General features: G+C 42.2%; 1 long non-coding RNA gene across 5 annotated transcripts in view; it reads right to left on the bottom strand.

The window, feature by feature from the left end:
- The window catches only part of LOC102548815 (uncharacterized), a 105,645-nt gene extending 85,321 nt beyond the window's left edge, over positions 1–20,324 (bottom strand). The window contains exon 1 of one of the 5 annotated variants that reach the window (XR_015650825.1): positions 20,175–20,324. This is a non-coding gene — a long non-coding RNA (uncharacterized LOC102548815). The remainder of the gene's footprint in view (positions 1–20,174) is intronic. The other 4 variants (XR_015650841.1, XR_015650832.1, XR_015650848.1 and 1 more) reach the window with 4 other exon arrangements.
- Between the last annotated feature and the right edge of the window lie 1,924 nt (positions 20,325–22,248).

Genomic DNA, 22,248 nt, shown 5'->3' with positions numbered 1-22,248 from the left:
AGATGGTCACATGTTGTCAGGACTTGTGGACATTGTCCTGACTACTGTACCACATTCTAATGCACGGGTACAGTTCCCCTGAGGCAGGAAAAGTTTGAGCCTGAGGCCAGTTTGGGTTACCTAGCATGTTCTAGACTAGCCAACGAAATCCTCAACAGAAACAAATAAATAAATGGCAAAGAGTATCTCGGAGCGGAGTATCCCGGAGCTAAAGGCTTCCCGTTGTGCTCCCACTGGGACTGCAACCCTGGAGGGATCCTGAGTTGATGTGAAGGGGCACTGCAGGTCTCCTTCAGGCCAAAGCTGCTGCTTCCAGGTTTTTGAAAACTTGGGCTTCCTGGCTATGGAGGTAGAGTTTGGGATGAGAGCTTCAAGTTTTTATTCTCTCTCTCTCTCTCTCTCTCTCTCTCTCTCTCTCTCTCTCTCTCTTTCTCTCTCTCTCTCTCTCTCACACATACACACACATATATATATGACATGGACATATATGATATATATTGGATATGGCTATATCTATATATAAATATTTAGAGTTATAGATAGATATAGATATAGATGATATAGATATAGATATAGATATAGATATAGATGTATACTGAGTATTTGTCCTATGTAAGACAATCTATGTATAATCTCCTGGGTTATATAGTGAGACCAAAGAGAGGGAGAGTATTTAAGGAAGGAAGGAAGGAAGAAACAAACAAACAAAGAAGGAAAATAGAAATAGAATGGGGAGAGATGGGGAAAGGGAGCTATACTTTTGGATGAGAAAGATTGCTCAGCTGTTAGGATAACTTGCTCCCCTTACATTGGAATCAACTGATTTCAGTTCCCAGTTCCCAGGGTGGGAAGTTTACAACCACTTGTAACTCCAGAATCTGGGAATCTGATGCCTCTGACCTCCAAGGACACCGGTACTCACATACACTTAGCCACACAGAGACAAACACGCATGATAAAACTAAATTCCTTTTTTAAAAACACATGATTTGATTTTATACAGCATGAAGGTGGTGTTGTGTTTTGGAATAGATTCTTGGGGTTGGGTTTTTTTGTTCACTTAAGCTCTTTATACTTATGTAAAAGGGTATCCACATTTCCCTTCCTCTCTAAAAACACTGGTCCCTGCTCTATATAACTATGGTAATTACACTTTAGATGTTACCAAAAGCCCATCGTGTTGGCCACATTTACTGAAGACATTTTTGTCTTTCTTACAATTTCTGCAAATTTTTGATAGGATGACTTCCTCTCCCTGAGATTTCCCAGGTAGCCTTTGATGCCTCTTCCCATACCACTGCCCACACAGATGTTTTTAGGAGCTTTCTCACCATGAATTCTGTTATGACTTGAATATAAGGTGATCCTTAAGAGGCCCATGCTTTGAAGGTCCCTGCAACAGTGAGTTCAGTCTTTGGGGGATCCATCATCTGATGCTGTTATTGAAAGGCAGTAGATGGTGGGTTCTGGTGGAGGAAGTATGTCACCAAGGCTGAGCCTATGAAGGGAATCTCGTTCTGGACCTCTCTTGGTGCTTTTGGCATTCTGGCTGCTCTGTTTTCAGCCATATCCTTCAGCCATAATTCCCAGACTCACTGCAAGCCTGTTAACAATGAAGCCAACCCACCACGGACATCACTGAGACAAAATAAGTCCTTTCACCTTTCAGGTTATGTCAAGAATATGACACAGTGACCCAGTTAGCTCACCTAACCTTTGCCACTTCATTTTTATCTAAATATTTGCAGAGCATCTTAAAATAGCATCTCTGTAGTGTCAAGGTTGTCTCTGTACTTTCACACCACAGACACCCCCCAGCTTCCACTTCGCTCTTCTACCACATCTAAGAGAATGTCATTTTCTATGTATTCAAGCTAGAATTGACATGCTATCCTTGTTTATATTTTTCCTGCCCTGAAAACAAATGTCTACTAGCCTGAAAGTCCTTTCATGTTGTTTTTGGTTTCCTGTCTATTCAGATTTCCAACCTAGTCTTGAAGGCACCTATATTTCTCTAACCTAATTGTAACTTAACTAAGGCTCTGCCCCATGTATCCCTGTATGTGTCTCTGGGTCATCATAGTTCTCCAGTTTACTCTCTTCAAAAGTCAAGACGAGTTTGCTTGCTGTTGACTTTTTAAATATATTTTATACTTGGGGCCCAAATCCTCACAGGATCACAACTCACCTGTCCAATCTATCTTGTCTTATTATTTTATATCAATTATTTGTTATTCTTTTTATTTGTATATACGTGCTTAATGGTGGGTACTCATAGGGGCCAGAAGAGGGCTTTGGATTCCTTGGATCTGGACTTAGAGGAAGTAGAGAGCTGCTTGATGTAGGTGCTGGGAATTGCAAGAACAGCTAGTGCTCTTCATCACTGAGCCATCTCTCCAGAACCCTCACGCTACTCTTGGCTGAGCCTATTAAAATGTGTGTTGAACCAAAAAGAAAAGTCAGAATGAATTTAGGATCTTTTAGCACATAGTAGGTACTTCTATGAGTCCTGCTCCACCTGCCAACCCAACAGACTGGATGGAGCTGCACTTGGCACCTTTATCCTAAGTTCCTGAAAGTCTGCCTCTTTGCTACATCTTCAAAATGCAGTAGCACAGATAGGGGTGAGAAGCAAGGCTGTCCAGAATACACCGGAGCAGAGAGCCACAGAGCTCACCTGCCTGGCTTCAGAGACACTGATAGGAATCTGCAGGTGATTGGCATGCTTTCAAAGGGGGTCTAGGTGTTTGTTTCACTTTGTTTATGGGAGTACTTATGAGTTTGGGGAGTTGCAAGTAAGACTGCTGGGAAAACAAGACATATTGTTACTTAAAACGAAGATCCATTCTTTTTTTTTTTTTTTTTTTTTTTTCGGAGCTGGGGACCGAACCCAGGCGAAGATCCATTCTTAAGATCAGGAAAGGTGAGTCACGGGTAGAGGGCTCATGTCTTACTTACATGGAGGTGACACCTGGGCTTCGGTTTCTCAGCTGTTGAGTCACATCTGCGCAGTAGCTTCTTGTTCTGGGATTTCACCTGCCCTGAGGGCTCACCTGAGCTTAAGCCCTTCCAGGTGTAAGATCTCACTTATTCTGACCTTTCACTTGTTGAGACTTCCCTGAGACTCAACTGCTGTGAGTTTTCACCTGTGGGAGTACCCCACCGTGCCAAGATGGTCCCAGAGCCAAAGTCTCGCCATGAGTTGTTACCACCTGTGTCAGGATGCTGCCTTCTGACGCTGGGCTTCTCGTGACTCCATAGAGATAACGCCTTCTCCTAGTCTTCCACAGTTGTAGGAGTGACAGACTCCAGCACTGTAATTGATTTGGGAAATTTGAGTAGTACTGATATTTTTTGGTTCTCAGGTTTCAGTGTTTGCTACAATGTTTCAGAATCCCTTAACTTTCAATTGATCATTCTTCCCACCAGAATTAAAAAGATTGCTCTTATGTAATAAGGAAAAGTACTATATCCTTGAAACTATGGAGGTCCTCTCTCTTTTTTTAACATATTTTCTGATAGTCTTTGCTAATGTATCAATATGACCATGTGCACCTTGGGATTTGTTTATAAATTTGGAATTATTCGATGGTAGAATATGGATTTGAGCATTTTTCCATAGGCCTGTGTGGAAAGCTTGGTCCCTAGCTTATGGCATTGCTTTAGAAGGAAACTGCATTGTGGGCAGGTCCTGAAGGACCTCCATCTCTGGAGAGGGGTCCTCTGGGGGCTCGGTCTTGTTCTGGCTCCTTCCTATCTTTTTCTCTCCATCCTGGTTGCCAAGAAATGAACAGCTTTTCAACTCTGCCCCTTTGGCCAAGGTCTTCTGTCTCATCATAGGAGCAAACTAACGCAGTAAGCTGATGATGGGCAGCAATCACTGCTTGTAGGAACCCAAGGAGGCTTTCTTCTCTGAGACTGTTCCGATAGTTGTCCAAATTAAATACGCATGACTAGGATATACATCTATGGTTTCCTTAGTGACAAGAGGAAAAATAATATGTGGTCATAGAAAAAAAGGTGATTATTACATGGCAAATGTTGCCTTTGAAAGAATTATAACCTTAATTGTTCTGTAATGTAATTGGTGGTCTGTTTCATTTGGTCCTATTTTCGTTTAATATAAGTTAAGGAAAATGTGAAATTTCTCTTACCATCTTTGATAGTTTCTCATGTGAAAATTTCTAAGAAAAAGGTTCAAATTTCCTTCTTTCTTTTTTAATTGTGGGTTTTTGTGTGCTTTTGTGCATGTGAGCTTAATGCCCAGAGAAAACAACAGAGGCCAGGAAGCTGGCGTTAAAGGCCACTTTCAGCAACTGGACTGAGGTCCCCTTGTTTGTGAGTTGTGTCCTCAGCAATATGGACTGTTAACTTCCAGGCCAGCGCTTCCTCATCCAACCCACACCTTTTGTTTTTATTAAGACAAAGTTCTAAGTTTAAAGTGTTAGTAGATTCTTTATCCTCCTGCCAAGGATATGAGGGTCCACTTTACACATTGTCATGGGCATGCAGAATATTCAGATTTTACTCATTTTCAGTTTTAAAAGCAGAACCTTTTCTGAAGAATGGGTTTGTCATCGTGTGTGTGTGTGTGTGTGTGTGTGTGTGTGTGTGTGTGTGTGATATTTTGTCCATGAACCATCATTTGGACTCTGGGTTCACCAACTTGACTTGTTTATTATGAAGGGGTTTTTTTTTGTTTTTGTTTTTGTTTTTTTTTTTTTTTTTGTAAAACATGGAGATTGGAACTAGAAAAATGGCTCTGTAGATAAGAGCACTCGCTGCTTTAGCAGAGGATTCAATTTCTGTTCCCAGGAGCCACAACTAACTGTAACTCCAGTTCCTAGGGCTCTGATGCCCTCCCTGGCTTCTGCAGATGCAAATACTGCATGCAAACGGTATACTTATATACATGCAGGCAAACACTCAGACACGCAAAATAAATCTTTGAAAAATTACAAAGGCCAGACATTCAGGGTTAAGCTCAGAACACTCCTGGGTAAATAGGGAGGACTAGTCACTAGGCTGGCAACTAGGAGAAAGAAACAACTCTCTGTCTCCTCTGGGGTCTCATTTTTCAGTAGCAGTTGGGTTATAGAGAGAGCACAGCCTATTTTTCTCTTCATTGTTCATAGTATACACACACACACACACACACCACACACCACACACACACACACACACACACACACACACACACACAAAGAAGTCAGGAGAAGCCACAGCAGGCTACCCATCATCCCAAGATGGCTTCTCACAGGTTTCTCTAGAGGGTACCCAATACTCAGCACCAGATTCATAACAAGAGGGTTTCCTAGTAACTGCTCCCATGCCCACCCAGCCCTGGACAGATTTTATCTGAAAAAATCATGAGGAAATATTAGCTGATTGACCTGAAAGCAGACACCAGTGCCATCCAACACTGCTGATGCTCTCCCCTGACTTCTAGTACACTGAGGGAATTGCACTGTGACGAGACTCCCCATCCTCTCAGGGACATAGTATGCAATCAGAAGAAATGCGCAATTGAAGAAAATGATGCTTCCCCTTAGCAATCCTCTTGCCCTCCCCAAGCAACTATATGGTTGCCAGGGGCTGAGCTATCTTTGGCAGCTCCCCAGGGTAGAAGAGAAGCCAGGCGCCTCTAAGTTTACTGTTTGAATTATTCATGTGTTATTAATAGCAGCAGAGATAATGATAGGAAGGTAGTAATCATGACACCATGACAGAGGACCATCCCAAGAGAAGGAGGAAGAGTAAGGCAAGGCAGCTAAGTGATGTGCTGAGTCATACCTCCTGCACTCTTTTCCACAGAGGGGTTCAAGGGCAGGACACTAGAGTCTACCTCTGGATGATCCCTTCCCACGGCTCAAGCTCTGTGTCCTCTGGGAATTTTCTGTCACAGCATAGTGACAATAGTAAAGCCAGAAAAACTAATTCCAATCAGATCCTCCTCTATTCAGGAGATGACCTTGCCTAAACCTTCACCATATGTCAGGTAGACAAGGATTAAGAATGGGTTAGAAGCTTGAGCTTCAGTGAGGATTAAATGAGCCAGTGAGTTGAGCTGAGGGTCTGGAGACAGTCAGTGCCCAGCAATAGCAGAGAGGTGAATCTGACTTTGTACCTGTGAAATCCCTTGCTGCTGGTCAAACTAAACATTACTAGCTTTGAATGGGTCTAGTCTTCACCAAAGTCAAGGCTACCTTATCAAATCTTTTGTGCTCTTATTGAAAGATGTTTTTAATAAGATGATTCTAGATGTGTCTCTTTCTAAGCACATGGGCCTTTCTATTGATTTCCAAATTATTATTTTCTGATTTGTCATGAACTTCCGTCTTTTGCTTCAACCTGATAGGCAAGGAGTCAGCATCAGACATCTGGGGAGACCTTCTAATTTCTGAAAGGTGTAGAAGAAGAGTTTTGAATGCTACATTGCCCATGCTTCTCATTTTTGCATTTCTCATTGTTGCGTTTCTCAGAAGCCCAAATCCAGTCTCTTCCTTACATGCTAAAGGAGATGTGGTCACACAGCCCTCATGGGATTGAAGCATGCACAAATATAGTAGCTCAAAGATTGATTCTAACAGCATGTGGTGCTTCAGATGCGCTGAATGTAATACAGATGTACCCAGAAAGATCCTGTTTGGCGATCTACTTTGTTCCCAATATGCTTGATTATAATTTTCCAAGGCAGGTGTCCTAGTTTTCTTTCAATTGATGTAAAAAGCACCTTGGCAAAGCCAACAAGGGGAGGGAAGATTTTCTTTCAACTTACAGCTTACAGTTGATCATGAAGGAATATCAGGGCAGGAACTCAAGGTTGAAACCTGAAAGCAGGAACTGAAGCAAAGACTATGGATAAGCACTGCTTACTGGCTTGCTTTCTATGCTTGGCTAGCTTTTTTGTTTTTCTATACAACCTAGGAACACATGCCCAGGGCTGTAACTACAAACAGTGGGCTGATGCCTTCCATGTCAACTATTAGTCAAAAAATGCCTCATATAACTACCTACAGACCAATCTAATGCAAACATCTTGTCCACCGAGGTTCCTTCTTCCAGGATGACACGAGCTTGTATCAAGTTGACAAAAACACTAATTAGCACATATGTTATGAAATACATTATTCAATAGTGTCAGCTGTCTATTTGAGAGAATCTTGAATCATCTAGGAGGGAATACTCTTAGCATACCTGTAAGGGATTAAGATCAAGCCTTTGAGTTAGACTCCAGAGAGCCAAATAACTCTATTAAAAATGGAGTACAGAGTTAAACAAAACATTCTCAGCTGAGGAATATCGAATGGCCAAAAAGCACCTAAAGAAATGTTCAACGTCCTTAGTCATCAGGGAAGTGTAAGTCAAAACAATCCCGAGATTCCACCTTGCACCAGTCAGAATAGCTGAGATAAAAACTCATGTGATCGTAGATGCTAGTGAGGATGTGGAGAAAGAGAAACACTCCTCCATTGTTGGTGATTGCAGACTGGTATAACCACTCTACAAATCACTCTGGAGGTTCCTCAGAAAATTGGGCATTCCACTACCTGAGGACTCAGCTATACCTCTCCTGGACATATACCCAAAATATTCTCCAACATACAACAAAGACAAGTGCCCTACTATGTTCATAGTATCCTTATTTATAATAGCCAGAAGCTGGAAAGAACCCAAATGCCCTTCAACAGAGGAATGGATTCAAAATATGTGATACATCTACACAACGGAGTACTACTCAGCAATAAAAAACAATGATTTAATGAAATTCATTGGAAAATGGAATGAACTAGAAAATATCATCCTGAGTGAGGTAAGCAAATCACAGAAAAACACACATGGTATGCACTTACTGATAAGTGGATATTAGCCCAAAAGCTTGAATTACCCAAGATGCAATCTATAGACCACAGGAAGCTCAAGAAGGATGAGCAAAATGTGGATGCTTCTATTCTTTCTTAAATGGGGGAACAAAAATATCTATAGGAGGGGATATGGAGGCAAAGTTTAGAACAGAGACTGAAGGAACAGCCATTCAAAGCCTGACCCACATGTGGCCCATATATATACAACCACCCAAACTAGATAAGATTGATGAAGCTAAGAAGTGCATGCTGAAAGGGACCAGATATAGATCTCTCCTGAGAGACACAACTAGAGCATGTCAAATACAGAGGTAAATGCTAGCAGCAAACCACTGAACTGAGAACAGGACCCCCTTTGGGGGAATTAGAGGAAGTATTAAAAGAGCTAAAGGGTCTTGCAACCCCATAAAAACAACAATGCCAACCAACCAGAGCTTCCAGGGACTAAACCACTACCCAAAGGCTATACATGGACTGACCCAGGGCACCAACTGCATATGTAGTGGAGAATAGATTTGTTGGGGCACCAGTGGAAGGGGAAGCCCTTGGTACTGCCAAGGGCAGACCCTCAGTGTAGGGGAATGTTGGGGGGTGCTAACGTGGGGTGGATGGGGGGACACCCTTATGAGGGAGGTGAAGGCAGTAGGGAGCTTATGGACAGGAAACCTGGAAAGGGAATGACCTTTGAAATGTAAATTAAGAAATACATGCAAAAAAAACAAAAACAAAACAAAAAACAAAAAAAACAAGCCTTTGAGGATATCTATGAGGTATTGCCATGATGACAAGAATTGTGTTGGAAAACCATCTTAATTGTGTGGGTAGAACCGTTCCCTGGGAGGGGACCTTAGAATGTAAAAAATGGAATAGGGGAATTGAGCACTGGCCTTGCTCTCTTCTTGAAACTGAAGACATACATTCCTGCCGCCTTGCCTTCCCTGCCATGATGGACCACACTATGAGGTCATTAAGTTGTTTTGTGAAGTATTTTATCCTAACAGCTGTCTCCTGCATCCATTGCAGTGCTTGTCCACCCAAGAGCTCTCAGGTGATTCTCCTGACTCTGTTTCTGTCTCTGACTCTGTGACTCTGACTCTGTCAGGAGGACTGACACTACAGATAGACACCACCACATACAGCTTTTTATTTGGGCTATGGAGATCTGAACTCAGACTGTCAGGCTTTTGGCAAATATTTTCACCTACTGTGCCATCTCCTAGCCCTGGGCTATAAAATACTTTTGATTGGGACATTTTAACAACTCTCTAAGGAGATTTTGAGGCAACGGCTTAAATATTTTATCTCTGCCTCCAGTATTCATGTACCAAAGACTAGAGAAAGATGAACAGGAATCTTTAAAAATTTGTTCAGATTTGAACCAGAGCATTTGAAAAGATCTGACATGGCTAGAAAAGAAATCACTAGAAAAATCATTAGTCTTCAAAGGAAATAGTATTATGGGAGGTTTTGTTTCACTGTGTATTGGATTTTCCTGAAAGAGATCAGAAAGCTGTGCTCTAGTTAAATTAATTGATCCAAGGGAACTGAAATGTCCCCCATGGTCTCATACTTGGTCCTCATTTGAGGTGGGTGCTGTTTGGGGGAGAGTCACAACCTTTTTGAGATGGAAGTGGACTGTTAGAAATGAACTTCAAAAGTGATATACAGGTTCAATTGCAAAAGGCAGTTATAGAGAAGCATAGAAAAATTTCCAGATCATGAGTATAGCGAGGGTATGGGCAACATGAGCTCACATCATTGTGAGAATCTGATCTGGGTGCTTCCAGCACTCAATACAGAGAGTCAATGTCAGACTGACCTTTTGTGGACTTAATATGTACCAAATGACATGGTCCCATGACTACAGTCATGGGACTACTGGGGGCCTCCCTCCAAAAGAATTTTAAAGCTTTGTTTTAGTTTGCTTTTCCTATTGGAGTGATAAACATCATAAATAAAGCAACTTATGGAGGAAAGGGTTTATTTCAACTTGTACTTTGAGGTCACAGTCCTTCACTGAGGGAAGGAATTCAAGGCAAAAACCTGTGGTAGAGACCATGTGGAGTCCTGTTACTGGCTAGCTCTTAGACACATGATCAGCTAGCATCCTTTATAGCCCAGGCCCACCTGCCTGTGGATGGTACTTCCCATAGTTGGCTGAGCCCTCCTACATCAAGTGGCAGTCGAGACAATATTCTTAGACATCTCTAGAGGATAATCTGATACAGGCAATTTTTCAATTAGGATCCCCTCTTTTCGTGTATGTCAACTTGACAACCAAGAAAAACCATCACAAGCTTCCTGCAGTCATCAGTGGATTACCAGAATGGAAATGATATCCTGGATTTTTCCCACTCTTTCTACCCTCTGATTCTACAATCAAAGGTGTTACCTTCCTTTTTTCCCTTTCTATCCATGGATGTTTACTTGTCACTTTCTAGAAAGAAGGCATAGCAGAAACCATGTGAACAGCATGAGGCAGAATGAGTTGTACATAACCCATCAAGAGCAATGAACTCAGTAGAAGTAGAGTTTACTTCCAATTTTGAATCAACCAAAGAATTTGAATCCCAGAGTGGCCATATGTGTAGGAGTGTAAACTAGTCTTCCATTAAGCCTTTTGACACAGAAGAATTATACTTCCTTATAAATACTTCACAGGCCATTTCCAAGATACTATGAGTTGAGGAGTTTCATGAGCCCACTCCAGTTTGTATTTCAGGGCATTATACCCTCCACTTCCTCCTTCTATTGTATTGTCTTCCCCAGACAGGCCTCTGCTCTGTAAATCCACAGATCTTCAACAATGACTCACTTGAATTGATTCTCCGATTCATCAGCCTTGTGTCTAAGAGATTCCTATGGTAACAGTGAATAAGCCACTTTAAGAAGAAGCAGAGAGTGCACAGTAATTAAGAATGCTCAGATAGACTGTGGGAACAGCCAGAAGACTTCTGAAATTAATCTCTGTGCCATATACTCCCTCTTCCTCTCTTACAATTTGAATTTACAACTTTTCTTAGGCTAGAAATGACCTGGGCTTTCTCTAAGCTTGGAACTAGGTTCCCAGCAATGGATCAATTAGCTCTTCCCTCTGATCATCCCTTTGAAGCCTGCTCATAGGATTCTTCATAGCCAGCTTCTTGGCCACTGACTTAATGCAGGCTTGGCCTTGATCCTGTTATCTCCTCAGCCCTACTGTATACAAATATATCTATGCAGCTTTCCCAAGAATAAAGGTGTTGGAATTGGAATAAGTCATCTGTCTAGACAAGGCACTGTGTTCTACTTTCCTCTATCGGGATCTCAGGATCTTAGGAAATGTCTGGGAAGCAATGTATATCGTAGGTGACATCATCTGACTTCCTCTTCTCCATTGGACACTTCATTTTCCATCAGCAACTCAGTTTCTCAAGGGTGACTGTGGCATTTTGTAGGAGGGCCCTTGTAAATTGAGCACTTCCTGTAGTGAGAAGAGTATTGCTGTTTTGGTAGGCTTTGGTCTTGTATTTATCCTCTGGAATCCTATCATATTAAGACAATCTGGTGCACAGTGAATGGTGGTTATAATGGTTATAATCTATATATGCAATGAACTCGTATGAATGCATGGAGGCAACATGTATGGGAACAGATCACAAGTGCAATGACAGTGCAGTTGAGCACAGAACGAAGCAGACATGTACTTTGACTTGCATGCATAAGTTTATGGAGTAGAATATTAAGAAGGCTACTTCCAGATTTAGAATTGACTAATGATGTCTGCTCTGGGGAGAATCTAAAAAGTACCTGTACCTGAGTCATTTATCCCTACACATAGGTCTATTGTAGGCTTTGGTAATAATTTCTGACATTTCTTTAGTTTGAGAGATGATGTTGGTATAGCCATCAGAAATAAGAAGCCGTCTAGTTCCTCAGGTAACAGCTGGTGTAACTGCTTTGGCATTAACAACTCACCCATTTATAGTGAGGGCAACATCTCAGCCCCACATGGCAAATGCCAACTTACATGCTCTGGCAACCCGTGAAAATATATGAATGAATTATTCCCTGTGCTTTCCATAGAAACTTCAGATTCTCAAACCTAGTGTTCCAGAGATCTGAGTTTGCCCCAGCTCCTAGCCTATAGAAACCATACCTCTCTGATATTTGGCGTCAGTCCTGAGATGATGCAGCTAGACACTCTCAGTTAAAACTGAAACTCCGGGGGTTGGGGATTTAGCTCAGTGGTAGAGCGCTTGCCTAGGAAGTGCAAGGCCCTGGGTTCGATCCCCAGCTCCGGAAAAAAAGAACCAAAAAAAAAAAAAAAAAACAAAAAAACAAAACTGAAACTCCGTTGTAGGGTTCTGAGAAGAGGTTTCTACTTTCAGACAAGGTAAGCCAGTGTATAGCCCAGAGACGAGATGGATTACTGCTGAATAAGGCAAGGAAGGGAATCATCAGTTAGCTGCTCATCTCTGTACACCACACCCACTGAAGGCAGCTTGGCAGATGAGGTCATCCTATCTTATCCATCACTCTGGATCTCTGATGGGGTACTAGGATGTTGAAGCAGGCAGGTGGACTTCCTTTTTCAGAGGCCAGTGCTCTCTGAAAGCTGGTGCAAAAGGCTGGGCTTCGGTATCCAGGAGAATACTCTGTGGAGCAGGAAAGATGGTTCTTGGGCCACACAATGGGATAACACAGGACTCTGGCTGAACTCAGCAAGGGGTTTCATTCCATGATGCTTCTCAGGCAGCCAGCTCAGCAGAAAATAGACCGGGGTCCCTTGAACAGTCAACTAAGATCTGTATGACAGAATCCTTTTGTACTGACTCTCAGCTCGCCAGAAGGCAGAGATGGTAGGTACAAATGCTTACTGAGTCAGTGGTCATCAGTGTTCCGTCCTGCCTCCAGGAACACAGAACTATTCGACACACAACCGTACAACTCTAGCTCTGATAGACTTTGCTATTCCCATTGTTCAGTTAGTAGAAGCCCTGAGTCTATGGTGGAGCAAGTTGACAAATGAATAACCAGACCATTATAGCTGGACTAGGATTGGCCTGAAGAGTGTTTACCAATTCTCCATTCTCTTCTGTGGATCTGATCCAGATTACTGTGGCTACTCCCCACAGATGACTCAATTATCATGGGCTTCCTCCCTTCTTGTTTGCTTTTCAGAATCCCAAAAATAATTCCAGTTGCAACATTCCACACAACGCATTTCTATCTTTTCCTTACTTCTGAGGGCATCCAGTTTTGGTCACCTGTTTATAGTTTCAATTTTGGATTTAGGTTCGAATGCCAGCCTCTACTAAACCAAGCAAAAAGGGTTTTTTTTTTTTTTCAATCAGGAAACACCTTCCTAAACAACTGGCATTACCCAATAAACACTTTTATTTCTCCCTCTTGCTTTTCTGCTTCTTTTCTCCTGATGCCTATGGAATAGGAAGCAATAAAGCCCAAACAATTTTGTCCATGAAAAGGTCACATCTATCAATGGTGCAGAGATTGTGGTTATTTATGCAGATGGAGAAAGGCCCAAGAATCCTAAGGCAAGGGTAGAGTTGGGAGTCTACAAACACCAATACAAGCCACACCAGGATAGGATATATATGAAACATTGGGGTTCATAAGTAGCCATCTATGGGTCCATTGCTTAATGCCTGGCTGTCAGCATGATGGCATACACAGTGAAGTGAAAGATAAAAACAATATTTGGTGTGGATGCTGTGTATATGTGGTGGGACAGGAGATGCACCATACTGGAGAGTTCAGGTGTGCCCCCTTACAGGAGGACTGTCCCAGGTGAGCATGCTAACATTCCATCATGGAGGAGTAGAGAGGCTCAGAAGATCCTTACCTGATTATCCATTCTCTTTCTTCTACCTGCAGTAAGCAATTCTGCCTGGATTTCTCCTGGTCTCAGGGACGCTAGGAAACACGGCGGAGTGGGAGGCTTCATGTATGTGGCTAGGGGGAAACACCCTTGCTGGGTAAAAGCTTTCCAAATGAGGTGTATTGGGGGAGGCGACTCTTTAAGTAAACCCTTACCTATGCTCTATAAAGAAGCCCAAGAAAGTCATGTGTTCCCCCAGTGTAAACTTTGGCAGAATTGTGCCTCAGTTTACTGTTAAGACATTAGGACAAGGGGTAGACTTATTTCTGTTTCTTCCTGGGGAGGAAGTCTAGCAAAAAAAAAAAAAAAATAGATCAAGGCATTGTAGTTTAGAGAACAGCTTGGACTTCCTAGAAAACAGACCATGAAGCACAATCTCACTGTGCTGACACTGTCTTGAGGAGTGCCGTCTCAGGGCAGTGAACTAGGGAGAGCACTCCTTCACGGCAGCCTCTGTGTGTTTCTGCCTCCAGGTTTTCAGACCCCGATTTCCTGTAGTAATAGGATGTAATGTAGAACTGTAAGATACAGTAAACCTTTTCTTCCCTGTTTCTTTTTGTCATGATGCTTCTTTAGTTAGAAACCTAAGACAGCAATGTAGATAGATGAAACGCCAGAGTCCAAAAGCACAATTATAAACATGTTCAAAGAACCCAATACATTCAAAAACACCCACACACACTTAAAGACAATTTGAATGAACCAACAGAAGCCCAAGGAAACAAAAACAACTGAGTAAAACAAAAGGGTAAAACAAGATACAAAATCAGAGCTCACTGAAAGGAAAGATTGAAACAAATTCAACCTGAAGTGAAGCTGGATGTGAGAATTTCAGTAATTCAAACAAAAAGCTTAGCAGAGAGCAACATTAACAGAATGGGATGGGGAGCGGGTAAAATAATAGGACCCAAGGGCAAGGTAGAATGATTGGATCATCCAAAGAAAATGATAAACCTTTACAGGTGAAGGGGGAAATGAAAGTATGATATGTACTGAGGAATTTTAGTTAGTTGTCAAAATAAAATCATGAAATTTAATCTAAAGAAAATGATAACTAAAAAGGCTGCATGAACACAATATGGAGTATATTTTTGCAATATATCTCTACCTCTGACTATATGTGTGTGTGTGTGTGTGTGTGTGTGTGTGTGTGTGTGTGTGTGTCCCCAAATCTATGAATAACAGCCATTGAGCAAGGAAAATTTTAAGTCAATGTGCTAGAGGCAGCTTGATGCTGGCATAAAAGTGCAGACAGAGATTAAGGGATGAGAATAGACGATTTAGATACAAGTCCACACAACTTAGCCATCTGACTTTGGCAAATGTCTGCATTATACATTGTAGAAAACATAACATCTTCAATGATCCATTTGGGAGAAGTGGCTGTCTACGTGTAGATGGGTAAGACTAGATCCTTAGCTCTCACCCTGCCAAAAATTCACTCTAAACAGGATCAGGGATTTCAGGATCTGAGACCGCTAGAAAAACAAGGATTACCCACAAAATACAGGTATAGCCAGGGACTTTTAACCAGGATTCTGGTCACTCAGAAAATAAGACCAACGGCTTGACTTACGGACCCTCATCAACCTAATAAAAGCTTCTAGGCAGCAAAGAAAACTGTCAATCAAGGAAAAGCCCAACATAGAATCAGAAAAAAAAATCTTTCCCCAGTTATTCATCCAAAAGAGGATTAATATCTAGCATCCCAAAGAACTTTTTTTTCCTTTTTTTGTTGGGTTCTTTAAATTTACATTTCAAGTGTTATCCCCTTTCCCAGTTTCCTGTCCATAAACCCCCATCTCATCCCCCTCCCCCATCATCTATAAGAGTGTTCTCCCACCTACCCACCCCCTTCCATCTCCCTGCCCTGACACTAGGGCTTGAGCCTTGGCAGGATGAAGGGCTTCTCCTCCCACTGATGCCCAACAAAGCCATCCTCTGCTACATATGCAGCTGGAGCCATGGTTCTGTCCGTGTGTACTCCCAAAGAACATTTTAAAAAATGAACAACTTATCCAAAAAGGGGTCATAGGTCTTCATAAAGAATGAGAGGTAGAAAGAAGGGGGAGGGAAGCAAGCTAATAAACACCTTTAAAATTCATCAACAGCTGGGCATAGTGGCTCACATCTTTAATCTCAGGTAGATATCTGTGAGTTTGAAGCCAGTCTGGATTACACAGTGAATTCCGGGCCAAGTAGAGGCTACATAGTAATATCCTGTCATAAACAAATTAGGTAAAAATAAAAATTAAAAACTGGACAACATAGTTCTATCAGGGAATACAGGTTAAAAGTACTTTAACATTCCGTCTCATCCCAGTCAGAATGGCTGTCATTAAAAAACAAAGGACAGGGGTTGGGGATTTAGCTCAGTGGTAGAGCGCTTGCCTAGGAAGCGCAAGGCCCTGGGTTCGGTCCCCAGCTCCGAAAAAAAAGAACCAAAAAAAAAAACAAAGGACAACAAATGCTGATGAGTACCAGAGGAAAGGAATGTTTATTCACTCTCAGTGGGACTGCAAACTCCTGCAGTCATTGTGGAGATCAGTGTGCAGTTTTCTCAAAAATCTAGAAATACATCTACTGTGAGACCTAGCCACACCATTCAGGGCATGTTCCCCGAATGTACCACATCCTACTACAGAAATTCTTGCTCATCCATGTTTATTCCTGCTTTATCTGACATAGCTAGGAAGATAGTCTAGATATCCACCAAGAGATAAAGACATAACCAAAAATGTAATACGTATAGAGGAAACTTATTTAGACTTAAAAATAAAATTATGAAACTTAGAGGTACAAGATGGAGCTGGCAAGGGTTCTACTGAGTGAGGTGACCCACACATAAACAGGCAAATTCTAGTGTTCTCACTACTTTGTGGAACTTAGCTTCTGATCGTCAGATCTGTGTGTTTAGCTTGGAATACCTAGAAGCTGGGAGACTAGAGCAGGGTCACTGGGGTGGAGGGGGATATAAGAACATGGGGGTATGAAGACAGAGAGCAGGGTTACTGGGAGTGGACAGAGAGAGACTGAGCTAGGGGGCTGGGAGAAGCAAGAGAGGAAGGGAGTGGAACTGAACTATACTTGTTAAATCCAATAAATCTATGAGAATAGAAGGGTGATAGCCTGCATGAATGATTAATGCTGTAACGAATACTCAGGGATTACTAAACACAACCGCCAGTGACAAGTGGGGAGTACCTCCATATGTGTCAGCCAAGAAAGCCCCAGAGGCTCCCCTGCAAAAACAATACAAAACAAAACAAAACAACAACAACAACAACAACAACAACAACAACCAGGTCCTTGCTATTCCTCTTGGTTGAAACTATTGAAGAGTAAATTTAATAAAAGATTAAGAGAGAATTCTAAAGACATTGAAGTTATGAAGTATCAGTGAGAATACAGAACCAAGGGAACATTTACTCACACATGAGGAAGCCCTTTGCCAGGATCCAATAAAGCCCAGTGTATGCCCACCCATTACTTTCTGAGATGCCTGCCTGGTGGAAATGCATACTTCCTACTTACGTACACCACAGCTTTGGATGAAGAATGTATAAGCAGCATCATTTATATTTGCTAGATCTACAAACGAAGCGAATGCCCATCCAACTGAGAGGAGATTTGTATGCATCCATTGTGTTCACAATGCAAGTGAATATGTATGCCAAGTCGAGATGAATCGCACCAACATTACACTTATCTAATAAAGCCAGGCTCCGGAGGATTCATGATTAAACTTCCACAAAGAACGCAAGCAGCAAACACAACCACTGTGATGAAAGTAGAGATAGCTCACAGCCTTGGGGTAGAAGCTAAAAAGGGATACAAGATGGGATCTTGGGAGAAGCATGGGATGTGCTGGTCTGTTTCTAAAAATCCATCAGGCCCTGTGACTGTCCTCTGAGCCAGCAACTACCACCTTGGGGTTACTGCTTACCAAAGCTCATCCAAGCTAGGCTGGTTGACCATTTACACTCCTTCATGGAGGGTGGGGAGAGTCACGAGACTTTCATTTAAATATTTAAGTGCTCCCTACTATTGTTGTATACACCTCTGCCTTAACTGCATGTGATATCATAGCGGAATTAGAGGGCTGCCTTAGTTAGATTAGAGTTGCTGTTGCTGTGATGAAACACTGGCGACTGGCGGGAAGAAAGGGTTTATTCAGCTTGCCCTCCCACAGTGTACTCTATCACTGAAGGGAGTCAGGGGAGGAACTCAAAACAGAGCAGGAACCTGGAGGCAGGAGCTGATGCAGAGGCCACAGACAGGTGATGCTTACTGCCTTGTTCCTCATGGCTTGCTAAGCCTGCTTACTTATAGAACCTAGGACCACCAGGGCAACTTTACCTGTAATGGAATGGGCCTTCCACCATCGATCTAATTAAGAAAATATCCTACAGGCTTCCTGAGAGTTTGAGCTCATGAAGGTTCTTAACTGAGGTTCCCTCCACACAGATGACTATATCTAATGTCAAGTTCATATAAAACTATGCGTAAGTACAAAAGCTAGGAAAGTTAGAGGAAGCAAATGCTGTCATTACACCTAGGAGGAAGCTTTCATCCCTGCTGGGTAAAGGATTTTCAGGTTCAGTCTGTAGGAGGAACACTCACACCCCTGTAATCAACCTCCTACCTATTCTTTATAAGGAAGCCCAATACATTCATTGGTTCTCTAGAGTAAACTTGTGTGCAGTCATTCCTCAGTTTGTTGTTGGGACTCTAGGGGAGTGCAAACATTGCTTATATCTCCATCTGGGAACGGATTTCAGTATAGTTACATAAGAGATCAAAAACCAGGAAGTAAATGACTTTTAAATGTCTAGGACGGAGGCTCATCAGTTAAGAGCATTTACTGCTCACAGATTAAACTCTAGCACTAACATGATGGCCCACAATCCTCTGTTAACTCCAGTTCTAGGTGATCTGATGCCCCCATCTGGCCTCCATGAGTACTGCACACACTTGGTACACTTGTGCATGTGAAGAAAAAATACTCACGTACAAAAATCAACCAATCTTTTAAAATGTCTAAACTCATGCTTTGGTGTTACATTCAGCACTAAAACCCATTAGAAGACCTCTTGAATTTTAGAAAACGGCAGGACTGAGCTGTTGGGTGGAGGGGCAGACATCCAAAGCCTAGCAGGAGAAGCAGGTAATGGTGAGGTAATAGGTTTGTGTCTAATATCTCCTTGAGTTTAGGGTTCCCTGTGACTATACTTGGGGGTCAGGCCTCATGCATGGTAGTTGGGAAGGAACAAGAATACACTTCTCCATACTGTACATTAGATGAGCCTGAAGAAGGTCCAGGCAAAGCACTATGGAAGGAAATGTTAGAGCTCATAACTGTTGTCTCCAAGGAGATAACAAAAACAAACAAAAACTGGAGGACAATTATTTCATTGTTACTTTTCTTCCTAGTAGCTTCAGAAGTGGTGTGGGGGACCCTTGTTTCTTGTAAGGAGCCACATGACCAACAGTATATTCTTAGGAACATGACAAATGTTTCAGGTAGCTGAGCAAAGAACATACACGGAGCAGGATTGCATTGGAACTGTGTTCCAGACTTTTCATGGAGCATATGGACAGAGCTTTCTCTGCCCCATCATCTAGAGGCTAACAGTGGCTTGTAACTCTGGCTGAATGGTACCTTACATTGTCTTCTGAACACCATAGGCGTCTGCACACATGTGCATATTCCCATATATACACGATTAAAAGCATTTAAAAGAAATGAAATCCAAATAAAATGTGAATATCCCTTTGACCTGTCCCTGTGGACAATGTGAAGGCTCCACAGGCAGCAGAGTAGTGGTCCGCAGGAGGCAAGAAGGCAGTTGGGCTCAACACATCTCAGGATAGGAATCTGACTCCAGGTAGTTTATTTTAGGCATATTTAAGCACAGCACAATTTGATGAAATATTTTCTGGTAACTGATTCAATCCCATGTGCATAACAAAGCTTAAGACATGACTACATCAAAACATTTTTGTGAAGTACTTGTGACAGCTTCTATAATGATGAGTTCTTTAGATAGAGAAAAACAAGCTTATGATTAGAGTCTAGGGAAGGATCCATTGTGGTTTCAGACACACAAATAGTACTAAGGTCACCAACCTATTAACCACATCTGCCCCCATGCCTTCTGGGTAGAAAAATGGGTTATATATTGCTCCCTTTAAAGAGTCAATCCTGTGTGCTTAGCATTTCTGGGTCCAATGGTGCTTATCCATGAGCACAAAGTCCTTCCCTGTCTCCCATGTGTCCTGGTGTCATCACTTGGTAGGAGAGAGATACAGAGTCTGATGTTAGCCTTCTAAAATGCATTTCCTCCCATACTGATATGGTAGATACATGCAGAATTCATTTCATGAAAATTGGTATTAGGAACCTAAAAATAAGAGCTTTGCCTTACCATCAAAGTGGTCAGCTAGGTTGTTTTCTGGAATAGCACGAGGTTTCTAAAACTTCCCCATGGTGGGAGAGGGGGCAAGCTGAGTCCAAAGGGAGAGCATCACCTGCTCAAAGACACAGAGAAAGTAAGCGTGTGACACTCAGAGCAGGAAAGAGAACACTGGGGAGGACTGGAACATTGGATACATCATAGTGAGGTCACACAAGCTGACCCAGCCCAACCAAGAAAGGTATCCAACTCTCCATGTTTGAATTCCTCCACCCTCTTCATGGGGAAGGTCGTTCCTAACCAACTGAGCTACCAGGAAGATCAAACAAACCAAAGACTCTTTAACAAGCAACAGAAAAGTCTCATAAACCACAGCTTCTTTTGGGGAACAGACCACATTTATTTTAGGTAAACTAAAATCTCAGAAAGCTACTTAGCGGGCCAGAATTGAAGGGTAAGTGATTTTCTTGGAGGTGATTTTAGAAGCTCAGGAGAACAGCTTAGGTCAAGAGGAAACACTTCAAAGGCTTTGCGTATTGGTGGCAGTGTAAATAGTGAGAGACAACAATCTGAAGTTTCTAACAATACCAGGATGGCTAAACACAATAAGAAAAAGTATGTGATAGCATTTTCCAGTATGGCTTTGTAAGTAATATTTGATGACATCCGATTTGCCAAGTAAACTAATATGAGCTATAAATATATGCACAGGGAATGGGGAGAGACATCATCAAGTCATTCAAAGTGTTAGTCTACACGTAGTGGGCTTACAAATGAACTTAGATATTCTCTCATACAAAAATCTAAAACAGTTGTGGGGCTCTGGATTCCATGCCTAGCACTGGAAATGCTTTAAAAATCTTAATGCTTCATGCAAGACATTAAACATTTCAATCACACTAAATAAACAAGTTTGGAAAAAAAATACACACAGTTTACAACTATAGTAACCACCCATGCAACATCTTTTCCTTGGGTTAAATGAATGAATGTCTACTCACCCCAGATAGGGCACCAATGAAAAACCAAAGCAATGAGCTTATGGGGATTACCTTTTTATTTAATTTTTTTGAGACAGTGTCTCACTACATTGTAACCCTGGATGTCCTAGAGCTTCCTACATAGACCAGGTTGGCTTTGACCTCACAGAGACCTGTATGACTTTGCCTCTTGAGTGCTATGATTATAGTTGTATGCCACCAGGCCTGGCTTACTAGGATTACTTACAAGAGGATGACTGAGATGCTACTTACAGGACTGTGGATGACCTTCAAACAGCTGCACCCCTGAAAGGTCCCATCCCAGCCTGGCAGCTTCACCATAGCTGTGTAGATGGAGTCCTCTAACTAATCTTCAGCTTCCTATTTAATCCAGCCCTTCCTGAGAACACAGGCAGCTAGGCAGGATCACATGCAGCTATAAGAGTGATGCAGAAAGAGGCATCTCAGGTGTAGAGCTAATGACCTTCCAGAACTCTTCCTTCCATGAGGGAGTCATCAACAGGCCTGACCTTGTTGAAGGGCTCCTGTGAGTAATCACAGCTGCTCTGATAAAAATAGTAATGTCTGTTACTGCTCTGAGGACAGTGTTACACAACACAGCGGTACCAGCAGCATTTAAAATACCTACAGGTTTTGAATTGTAAAATTCCATTTCTTAAATTTGAAAGTTTTCCAGTGGTCCACTTGAACAGAAGGTAGACATTGGACTCCATCACACTTTGTGATAGAGCGTCTACTCCCCAACGGTCTTTGTGCCATGTTCTCAAAAGGCAACATTTCTTATCACACACACACACACACACACACACACACACATACACACACGCATGCACGTACGCCGCACACAGGCACGCAGTGGGGAACAGTCACCAGAAAGACAATTATGGATGAATCTCAACCCTTCAGATAACGGTGGTTCTTAATCTCTACTGACACCTTCATTGAATTCAGAATCACCTAGGAGGTTAAGAAAGAATGGCCCTGAGAATGTGAGGTCCTTTCCAAAGAGCACTGGCTAAGGGCAGGAGACCTGTCCTGAGTGTGGTGGTATCATTCCCTGTGCTGACAGAGAGAACTAGTGAGCA

This window comes from Rattus norvegicus, chromosome 1, assembly GCF_021556685.1.
Source record: "Rattus norvegicus strain SHRSP/BbbUtx chromosome 1, alternate assembly SHRSP_T2T, whole genome shotgun sequence".
Classification (NCBI taxonomy): Eukaryota; Metazoa; Chordata; class Mammalia; order Rodentia; family Muridae; genus Rattus; species Rattus norvegicus.
The sequence above is the reverse complement of the archived record's forward strand: the minus strand, read 5'-3'. Positions and strand labels throughout refer to the sequence as shown.